The sequence below is a fragment of the Sebastes umbrosus genome, chromosome 3, assembly GCF_015220745.1.
Source record: "Sebastes umbrosus isolate fSebUmb1 chromosome 3, fSebUmb1.pri, whole genome shotgun sequence".
Lineage (NCBI taxonomy): Eukaryota > Metazoa > Chordata > Actinopteri > Perciformes > Sebastidae > Sebastes > Sebastes umbrosus.
The window spans coordinates 8561475-8573556 of record NC_051271.1 but is presented as its reverse complement, the minus strand read 5'-3'; positions in this window follow the sequence as shown (position 1 = coordinate 8573556).

Sequence of the window (12082 nt, the reverse complement as noted above, 5' to 3'; positions counted from 1 at the left end):
GCCCAGCTCTGCCCCTGCAGCTTGAAATAGGATTAACATCACTGCATGATGAGCTTGATAGAAGGCAGGTGTGTGAGTAATCAGTGGTAATTGGGAGCAGAGGACAAGGACACACAAGGGAGGAGGATTGGGCTATAGGTTCCAAATCACATACTTTTTTCTTTTTTCCTTTTACTCCATATCACAGCTGCCCTTACAAAGTACTTACTGTTGCATGAGTATGCATAAAATTGGGACCTACTACTTCGTCATAACATCGTGCCTTGAACTTTGACCCTTTTCGCTCATATATCCGCTGCCCAGAGGATTGTGGGAATAGCCAGAAAAGCATGGGCCCAATACCAATCTCCACACTCACAGACTCACAGACTTTGAGGTGTGTTCCCGCAAAGTCTGTGAGGGTTTAGGGCTGTTCCACTGTCAAATCGTCAAAGTCCTTGAGGGCTCTCTCGTAGACATTTTGGCCCAATTCCAGTGTCCCGCCTAAGACCTTAAGCCCTGAACCCTCAGGGACTTGACTGATGTCACCTGCTAAATGGTTGAGTGTGACAGGCTGCAAGGGCTTGAAGTGGTATAAATATGAATGGGAGAGCACTTTACGGCGTTTTTTACTGCCTTTTTGAACATCTTCCAGGCATTGGCCTTACGAGACTAGAGGTAACTGTCAAAAAATGTATTTACTTGTTTTTGTCAAACTTCATTTAGTAAAATTAAAAGGACTGATTGATGAATAAACCAGGTGTCTAATATAGTCTAATGCTTGCATTCCTCTGATTTCATGTGTTTTTTATGTTCCATCTTAAATCCTTAATGTTAATGTTTCTGTGTAAATTGAAATATGCCTAGCTGAACACCCATGTGCTGTCATCTTTCTTTACCTTTTGACATATTACATTTACAAGAGGAATGCAAGCATTAGACTATATTACACACCTGGTTTATTCATTAACCAGTTCTTTTAATTTGATAAAAGCAAGAAAATTGATTATTTGACAGTTACCTTTGGTCTCGTACGGCCTGGAAGATGTTCAAATAGGCAGTAAATAAAAAACGTAAAATAAAAACCCACAATTGGCGTCGTCAAGGTAACGTGATATGTCGCCGCAAAGTGCTGTCCCATTCATATTTATTACAATTACCAGGTGACGTCAGTCAAGTCCCTGAGGGTTCAGGGCTTAAGGCCTTAGGAGGGGACATTGGGATGGGCCAGGGATACACAGGGTAGGGGCAAAAACACAAAGAAACACAAGGAAAAACCCAGAGTCACAGTCATGACACAATGTTATAATGGAACATGTAGTCTAATTACTTTGACCTTAACGCACTAACGCCAGACTTATCTGTCTGATCTTCAAAATTGGCACCAGTGAACCTTTTCAAACTTGTAATATATAGAATGAAATAAACAAGAAGACAACAATACATAAAACAACGTGATGTTTTTGTGTTGCAGCTGTCTTTGCATGTGTATTTGGAGAGCTATAATAATAATAGTGTATGTGTGTATCTGTCTGTATGTACTGAATGTATGTGGATTTCAATTGAGGTGTAGAGGTGGATACAGCTACAGATGTGAATGTGTTCAAGTTACAATTGGTAGACAGGCAAGAAAAATAAGATCCATAATCCATAAGATGGATGGAATCAGGTTTGTAAGAAATGAATAAGAGATGACCAAATGGAGAGGGGTTCTGTTGCAGTGTTTATGATGGAGGCGGATAGATTTTCCATAGAGTGCAGTATGTGTGCTGTTCCTCGATTTCCAGTTCATGAGGATAGTTTTCTTTGTGATAGTTAAATCTAAGAGGAGTGTGTTTTGGTCAAGTTCATTGTTGATATGTCCCCTAGTGAGCAGATTGAGGGGGATAATGGGATATAGAAGCGATTTCTTTCCCTAAGTGTTTAATGGGTGTGGGCGTGATTGCTTTCCGGGCTATTTTGCGTGCAATGTGAACAGATTGCTAATGGGAATCCCATTTTTAACATCGTTTGCTCAGTGAGGTGAATTCTGTAGAGTTGTAGGTTGGCATTTTTAGTCACGAAGTAGATGTTTTTACAAATTTGGCTCTAGAAGTCGGCATTGGGAGTGACGGATGGGTGCAGTTCTTGTTTTATTGATGGTTCTATATATTTTGGAGAGGTGGTTTTTTTAGGAAGGGATGTTAATTACCTCTGAGGTTGAGGGAGAAAGATCTAGATTGGTAAGCATAATGTTACATTTTGTTTGAACGGATGATTTAAGGTGCAGATATTGTTCAACTTGTTAGCTCCCAATGCCGTACTTCTGGAGAAAGTGGGGGAATGAAAGAAGGGTATTATTATGGAAGATGTGTTTAAGATGTGTGATCCTTTTATCGGTCCATGTGCGGAAATTAAGTGGTTTCTTAGAAAGAGAAGATTGTTCCAGATGGGAGTAAAATTAGATTAGTGGTGTTTATGATTTTGTGGTGGAGTTGGTTGAGTTGGGATCATTGCAAATAGATAATTTATTTTATGAAGTATTGTCATTTTAACTGTGGTTATTCTGCCCATACAGCATAGTGGAAGGTTCATCCAGAAAAGGAGTTCGTCATTTGTTGTTTTGAGTTTGTATGAGTTGAGTTTGTAAAAAGATTTGTATGGCTGATGAGCCTCCAGGAGGGATTGTAGGCTCAGTGCAGGCTCATACAAACATTCATCCATCCATAACCACTTATCTTATTCAAGGTTGTAGGGGGGGCTGGAGCCATTGGGCGAAGGCGGGGTACACCCTGAACAGGTCGCCAGACTATCACAGACAAGCATTCACGCTCACATTCACACCTACGGGCAATTTAGAGTCAACGAGGAACTTAACCTGCATGTCTTTGGACTGTGGGAGGAAGCAATCCAACCAACCAACGCTAACGAGGGGAGAACATGCACACAGAGGGCCCCAAGCCGGGTTTGAACCTGTGACCCTCTTACTGTTGGTGCCATCCCGTCATATAAACACTGTACTACAACAACAACAACACATAAGAATAAAGATTAGGTGAGAACATGTATTGTATAAAATATAAAGAATAATACAAGAAAGTTCAATTTCAAAGTCAAAGACCGTCTATTGTCCCAGTTAAGTTTAGTTTTATGAATATTGTTAGCAATATTGCCTCCATCCTTGAGGGATTGTCGACTGATTTTGACTCTACGACCACTCTATGGGTGGTGGAGATTTCATTCAGACATTTCTTTACCTTTGCTGTGAGCTCTGTGCCCGATTACCCATCCATAGCTTCACATGGAGGTGTGTTTTATACGTGTGTCTCATGACAGGGAGTCTGTTGACACTTCAAACAGCCGATCCTCTTCTGTAAAGCAATTAAAGTTGAGCTGCTGCTTTAATGGGCACAAGATCCATTTGTTGCCACTTTACCACTTGTCAGACTCAGAGATTACTGCAATTGAAACAGAAGGCTCTATTCTGGGAGTTTTTTCTTATCCCAATCGAGTGTCTAAGGATAGAGGGTGCCGTGTACAGATTGATTTGTGATATTTAGCCATATCAAGAAAATTTACTTGACGTGACTCCTCAAATGGCCAACGATGATCACCGTGATGTCAGAACATCCCTGCGTCTATTTGCTCTATTCAACTTAAAAAAAAACATGTTTTGGGTGAAAGCCTCCACTAACTACTTCCTTAATTTAAGTCATCAAGGTCACTTAAAACAATGAAGCCGAGTAGTTCTGATGTTTCTTGGCCTGCATGAAGGACAACACATTAGCACTTGCTCATATTATTGTCTTTGGAGCTTCACTTTTCCATTTCCTCTGTTTTGATGCGGATTAATGCTCCAGAGAATTAACAATTTCATGCAAAGGAAAATGCCAAGTCATATTAGCTGGGATGGGCTAATCCATGGAGTAAATGAAGTAGGCCTAAGTAAAAAGAAGATAAGCTACCAGAACACTCCCAATTATACTCAGAATAAATATGAAACCGTTATAAACAAAGCCAGCACTATTGGGGTCTTATGACCACGGCTGTTATTCAGTGTGTAGGTCAACAACTCCCCATCTCCTCCGTGTATTGATGAATGAAGATGACATGGTCACATACACTCACTGGAGAAAGTGCGAGTAGCTGCTACATTGTAAAGTGTTTTACTCCTAATATTGGGAAAACTGTATTTTGCAACAAGGTCGATCAGGTTAAATTGTCAGTTCACCACTAGTATAACGACTACTGTCACATGTTGGAGAGCCAACACATTCTCGTCCCAACTTGAACTTATTTTTGGCATAAAAAACACTATAGTTACCCATGGTGTCACTTTAGGATTAAGCAATTAAACCACTATAGTTAGGTTTAGGAAAGAAGGACATGGTTGGGCTTAAAACTACTACGTTTATACAGTGAAAATGACACTGAACATTGTGAACACGGGACACGAACAAACAGCTGATTGCAACGTGCCGCCCGCCCGGTGTGTCTCTTTTGCTTTTTAAACTACATCACCACACTCCCGGCACACTTCCTTCGAGCATTTACTGTTGCCGCAGGACCACAACAACTACTCCATTTCCACATTCAAAATATTAAAATTATTCACAAAATATAAATTATTTTTAAAATGTTAATATGTAAATTACGAAATGTATTTGTTTGATATTAGAAGGCTCACAGAGAGTAAAAATTAGTTGCCTTCGGCACACCTGATCAACAGGATTTCCAGCACAGATCAAATTTGAATTACTCGTCCGTGATACCTGTCTGCAGTGAGATATCTTCAGTGTTTGCAGCTCCATGTCCACGGAGAAACAATACTAAAGTCCGGATGACCGTTGGCTTGTTGTGTTAGGGCCTTAAGAGTTTATAGGCACAGTGTTAATAATAGCCTCATCATTTACACCACATTCTCTCCTGCTGGGAGAACCAGAGGATTTAGGACAATAACAACGGCTATAAGAGGATGTGGCTGTCAGGGATGATGGTGGCCATGAGGTAAATCACCAAGGTCATTAGGATTCATCATCTGGGGACAATACAGGTGTACAAAATGTTGGGCCAATCCATCAAGCAGATGTTCTTACTGGTGGCGCTAGAGGAAAAGTCTGGGCATCACCAAAGCCAGAGGGATTCATCCTCTTAGGAATCATGAATATCCGTATATATTTCATAACCTGACCTGCCAGATGGTTTGTTACACACAACCATGTGTTTGGAAAAGGGCAGGCACTTCCAAAAAACACATGGCAGGTGATTGGATGAACCATCTGTCAATCAAACGCTCTCACTCAGGACAAGAATGAGAAAAGCCTTCAGTGCCATTCTTTGCTCGTCATTCAATGAAGAAATACTCTCCAGTTCTGATACAACTGATGCTATTGCAGCATCTATGCTGCCATTGTTTAGAACGAACCGTCGCCTCTTTGTGTCGCCGCTGTCGCCCTCACACACACCTAAGCCACGCCCGTAGCTGCCAGTAGCTCGTCACAGGACGATTGGTCCGTAATCTGGCTTGCCGGACACAAACACATTACTTGGAGCTTGACAAGATGGACTTTCATGTGATATGTGATCCTGCGATTCTCGCGTGATGTCACATGAAACCAAAATGGCTCGACCGGCCGAGTGATAAAGTACCCGGATCATCCGGCGATCTTGCGCATCCATTGGGCCCATGGGTCTCATTCACATGAACGGACAAAGGAAAATATGGCTATTAGTGCGCTATTACTGCATTTTACAACTATTAGGACCTAATGATTTAAATAAGGGCTATTCAAGTGTTCGTACTGGGGAGTTGATTTGCCTAAAAAAAAATTCATTTTCAGAGAAAATTTGTTTCAAAGCCTGGCGCTCTTCCTGGGGGCTTGCTCTAGAGCCGATATGACATGAAGTGTCATGTCTGAGACATAAACAAACAACAACATTCCTCAAGAAATTACTCAATCATATAAAGTGCTGCTAAAGTAGTAGTTATGGTGACCCATGGGTGTTGAGGCTACAGGTAGAGTGTTTGGCATTCAGTCTCTCAATGACGTCAGAGCTCCGTTGAATTACATAGCAACGCACAAAACAAAGGCTGCTGCTGTACTTTGTCATATACTTGAAGCCTTGAAATATTTGAGAATAACTCATCTGGTAGAGGTGTTAACACAAAGTGTCATGTAATGAAAAAGTACTTCCTGTCTTGCAGCAGATCATGCAGTACAGACACGTGATGTTATTAGATGGGAGGATGGTTGACGTTGTGCATCGATGTGTCATCAGAATCTATTTAGTTTCTGGGAATCGCCGCGTCCCCAAAGATCTCTTCGACACCATAACCACAATTGCCTTCGCTAATAATCATTACATTTATGAGAATTCGTGGAATATTATGTCTCAGCAAATATACGTCCAGAGTCCAGCTGACTGGAAATGTACTGAGTGACTTTTATTTCTTTGCACAAGTAGCCTTCAACGGTGAAAGTAGAAAAGCAGGACGAGGAGAAACAGCAGGACTCTCTGAGAGATCTGGCTCTCAACAGGCACTGCTGGTATCCCCCACCAAGACTTCATCCCTTTACCCTCATCACCTCCATCATCCCCGACAGCCACATCCTCTTAGCCTTTGTCGTTGGCTTAATCCAAACTCCCAGCGGGAGAAAAGGAGAATAAGATGCAAAGGCCATTTTCAAGCAAAGCTGGGAGTTAAAGGATGAGAACGCAGCAAACATAACAAACATCATTTTGCATTTATATATGCATTTAAATAAGCCACTTAATGTTTGTCTGTCCGTACAGGGACCTGTGCCTTTGTGGATTGGTTGAGAGATGTTCATTATAGATATCAGCAAAAATACAAATTTGTCAGGCAACTCTATATTCTCTCCATTTCTCTCTCTGCGGTTGCTCCTCACTGACGGGAGCAGCGGTACAAAGTTGAGCCCAAACATGACAGAGAAAAGTAGAAACCAAAAACCACAGGCATACCCATGGGAAACTAACAAACAACAATAGCAGCTCTGGACCAAAAAAGTTACCTTCAAATGAACTTTCATGAAGAATCCGTGATCTCGATGGCAAAATAGAAAAAACAGCTACTTTCTTTTTATTACAAGCATTCGTCTCCAGCGGTGAATCGATTCAGGGCTGACTAACCTCACTAAAACCCCACTCTCTCGCTTTCTGCTGGGGCAATTCACCTGAGCTGAACTGAACATCAGTCACAATAACAACTTGTTATGTGTGTGTGTGTGTGTGTGTGTGTGTACCAGCAGGATGTCTGCTATCCTCCCCAGGTGACAGCGATGCTACGTCTTGGTGGGATCTATTTTCTACTCCCTTGTTCTTACATGGCTTCTCGAGACTCCCTGTGTCATAAAAAATAATGAAGAAATATTTGAAACATAAGCTGTTTTAGTGGCTGCAATATCCTCCGCCAAAGTAAATGCAATTAAAGCAGCTTTAATTGATATTTGTATTAAATCAATGTGATAATGTGAAAGAGATTACTGGTAGTGATGAACCTACGGAGAATTATCACCTGAATCTGCAGTTCTCCTCGGCTTTACGGAGCTTTATAAAGAGTTTCAGCTCATTGTTTGGCTGTTGCAGGCAGCTGTTTAACTGCAAAAGCTCTAAAAACAAACTGCACACTGCCTAATCAGCACTAAACAGCAGACAGACATAGTTAGAGTCGCTGGTGAACATAGTGGAGCATTTAGCAGCTAAACAGACAGATATTTCCATCAGGAGTTGGTAGAGACCAAAAACTGAGCTAAAAAAAGAGTAGTAATAAGAGAGAAGAAATATTAAGAGAAAAGAATATTAGACTTGCATTCGTCAGGTGGACAGAAACACGACTCCAAATGAGTGCTAATGTGGCTCAGTAACAGCTGGATATGTAAATAAGCAACTGTTAAGCCAACATGTTGGCCATATCAACTTAAACAGTGACGATATGTCAATGATGTATTCACAACTTGTTTCTGCTCCCAAGTGGGTAAAAAAAAATCATGTTATTGCAGGTTTAATATGGAAATTATCTTCTAGATTAATCGCTTAACCGTTTTGTCTATAAAATGTCGGAAAATAGTGCAAAATGACCATTGCATTTTCCTGAAGCCCAGAGGCGTTTCTTAAAATTGCTTGTTACAAACTAAATTAGTCTAAAACCCAAAGATAGTCAGTTAAATAAACTATGAAGAAAAGCAGCAAATTCTCACATTTGAGAAGCTGTAACCAGTTTTAAAAATTACTTAACAGATAAATTAATTTTCCGTCAATCAACAAAGCGATTAATCGACTAATTGTTTACGCTCTAAGTAAGTACATAAACTCAAGTACTGTACTGAACGCAAGTAAAACTTTTAGGTACTTCTGCTCTTCTCATACAACGTATGAAAAGTAATGCACTGTAATTCGTATATATCCCACAAAATCAATTTGTATTTAATCCACATAATCGTAAACCAGGAAGTATAAAGAGCGACAAACGCCGCGTAGGGAGGAGATTGCAGTGGATGGGTGGGTCAAACAACACAGGACTTTTGCACAGGAGACCGGTGTTCGTTCCCCGTGTGAAACCAGAAGTCAACGGTGATTTATTTATAACTTCCGTACTTAATTTACGCCACTACCGGTGGTTTTAACCCAAACCATGATCTTTTCCTAAACCTAACTAAGCAGCTTTGTTGCCTTAACCTAACAAAGTTGTTTCCTGTGAAGACAGAAGTTGTGAAGAGTGGAGGGAGTGGAGATTGTCACGCGTTGCCGTTCATTTGTAGGAATACACAAAAAATGTAAGATATCATACGAACCGTTGTATGAGGATATGTTGCCGGCTAATTTACTTCTGTTTTATGCTCCTCTATAATTCTGCTTCTCTACATATCAGAGGCATATATTGTAATTACACCACTACATTCATCTAACAAAGTCTGGTATCTGTCACACCAAAATTCACTGACTGCTTGTTTATGATTTGATGAACAAAAATAAAATAATGTCTCCTTCAAACACAAATGACACCTCATTCATTTCAGTAAATATATTTGAAACAGAAAATAATACATTACTTCATTGCTAAGAGTTTCCTTTGTATATCTTTTAAGCATCTAAAAGGTGTTGACTGAAGGCCATAGTCATAAATAATACATTTTTATTTCTTGTATTGAAAAATAAAACAATATCCCATCATGTACAGAAGACAAGTCAGGCAGAAACCAGTGAAAGCTTATTGTTACACCCCGATGCAAAACATGGAATACATTGCATGTGAGTTCAGCTGGCAGCCCAGTCGTCAGGTAAAAAGGCTGGCATTGTGTCGTTTCTGCACACCACGGATCATTGAATATGGATTTAGAGCAACTGACCATTATTCTATAATAAGGAGTATAACAAGCAAGAAAGTCAGCTAGGAGTGGGTGGGAAGGGTGGATGGGTCAAACAAACAAAGGAATTTAACCCAGGAGGTCGCGGTTTGTGTCCCGTGTGAAACCAAAAGCAAACTTAAGCTTGTTTACGGTTGTTACGTAGCGTTACATAAGAAAGTCTGCTAAGGGCGGTTGTTACGTATTTACAGTTGTTGTGTTATTTTAACACAAACCATTATGTGTTTCTAACCATAACCAAGTAGTTTTGTTGCCTAAATTTAACCAATTGTTTCACAATATTAACCACGTGGCATTGTGCGTTTCTGTTTCTGCAACCGTGATACGAAGGCTGACATGAAACATATTTTTGGTTCAGAAACGTCAACATTCAACGTATCCTGTGCAAACGTACAATGCCAACATTTTTTTTCCTGGCGGCTGGCTTGCAGTTGGATGCTGTGGCATCTTAATACCAGATCTCTACACCCCACAGGTTGCCTGTCAGTGATAATACGCTTATTTATTCACTCTTTCTCTCTCTCTCTCTCTCACTCACACCTGCACACAGTTCTGTCTGTGTGTATTCACAAATATATACATTTTAATAAAATGTAGAAAAATTGCATATACAAACATCTTCAACCCACATTTCACAAAAAAGTTGTGTTAACACAGGAGTGCTCGGTTTGGCAGAGTAAACATTGTGGCCACAGGTGGATTGAGACATGCAAAGAAAAACAGAATCAGACTTATACATTTATAATGTAATACAGACTTTGTGTCCCTACTTAAACTCTGCATTTTTCTTCAGCGTTGATCTCTCAAAAAAAATGATAATCTACTGCTTTGTGACTTTATTTCATTCATACCAGTGATTATCTGCTACTTCTGAATGGCAGGGAAGAAACTGCTTTATACTCGATGTAGCTCTCAGGAGAATTTACTGACAGGATGGAAAATGGTTGATTTTGGCCAGCGTCTATCATTATTTGAAAAAGATGTTCTAATCATAACCATTATACCATTTTATTACACGGCTTTGCTGAATACTCGATTTTGATTGGTCAATCACGGCATTCTACGGTCTGTTATTTCTTTATAGCGGACCGTTGCTATGGGCGCAGTTGTGTTGTCGGACTCTGGAGGAACTTTTTTGTGTCAAATTATTGATTTCTTAAATAAGTAGCTGTGTAATAAGCGGGATAATGTACAGCTATTGTTGTGAAATAATCCCCTTCAGGGTGATGCAAGACCGGCTCGCTGTATATTATCCCTTACATAAAATAAGGGTCGCTCAGATATATAAGTTGAAGAAACTATTTCACCATTTTCAAAGTGAGTTTTTCATTCTCTGTCAAATATGTCTTTCTCTCTGTTACAATACACTAAGAATATTGATTTTGAATGCACTTAGAAGCACACAATTTCAGTCTGGGCAACACTAACGAGCAGATTCTGAACACCCAACCAGGTGTGTTCAGTTATTCTGGCTGATTATTACACAGCTTTGTTGAATACTCGATTCTGATTGGTCAATCACAGCGTTTTAAGGTCTGTTATTTCTTTACAGCAGACCGTTGCTATGTATAGCAGACCGTTGCTATGGCTGCAGTTCTGATGTCAGACTTTGGCAGACCGTTTTTGTGTCAAATTATTGATTTCTTAAGTAATTAGCCTCATAATAAGCGACTCCCTTACTTAGACCTCTGCTCAGGTGGAAGGAACAAAGCTTTGATGGGAATTTATTAGGTTACTTCACTTGCTTCACTTAGTAATAAGAATGATAAAGGTGTAGTTTGTCCCACTCTAACAGGTTTAACAAAGCTAACAGGAGACTCAGGAAGATGGCACTCAATTACAGTCCATTCACGTCCACAACGTCCTGAGAAGAGGTTTAATCAGCCAGATAAACTGAAGAACACCTGTGTGGGTAATCAGAGGCTTGTAATACAAAGCCACAGCTTTCACTTCTTCACTGTTAGTTGAGGGGAAAATGGCTATTAAGAGCACACAGCTACAGTGTGTTATCTTAACAGCTCCGCGATTATAGCAATGTTTGCCTTTTCTGTTGTACAATCTGCTACTCGGGTCTTCGATTGAGAACGGCAGCCTTTGTGAATCCATTTCTGTGGTTTCGATAAACTCATAATGGCACAAACAGCAGCAGTCGGAATAAAGCCATTGTTAATCCCTCTTGAGGTTTTCAAGGAGAAAACTAAGCATCTGAGTGGTTTTAATAGCGTATTCTATGTTTTTACTTTATGTTTGGAGAACAAATGATGCTGTGCTTAACTTCCTCGATCTACAACCTTGCATCCGCACGCTCAAAGAAGAAGTTGTATTAACAGCACTTCAGAGTCAAAACTTGTGCAATGGATCAACTTGAATGAATGAAGACATTCAACTATTATTGCTTAGTCACTTGAGAAAACAACAACAGCAAAAGAACAGCTCACTGAAAGTGTAATGTGTGAGGGTCGTGTGTGAGTCAACTGATCCAGATACATCACTTAATGCATGTTTCAGTAGCTGAATAGCCACTTGCACAATAATTTTTTACTCATTCGTTGTAGAAATATAAAAAGCCTTTTCCAACAAAAACGTAAAAATAAGATGTGTAATGTGCCAGTGTATCATTAATGAAGGGAAGATTGATTTCTTGTCAACACAACATTTTGGGCTTTGGACATGATAAGATTAGAAACATTAGACACCCATTCAAAAACAGTCTTCCTGCTCCACAAAGTGAGTAAAAG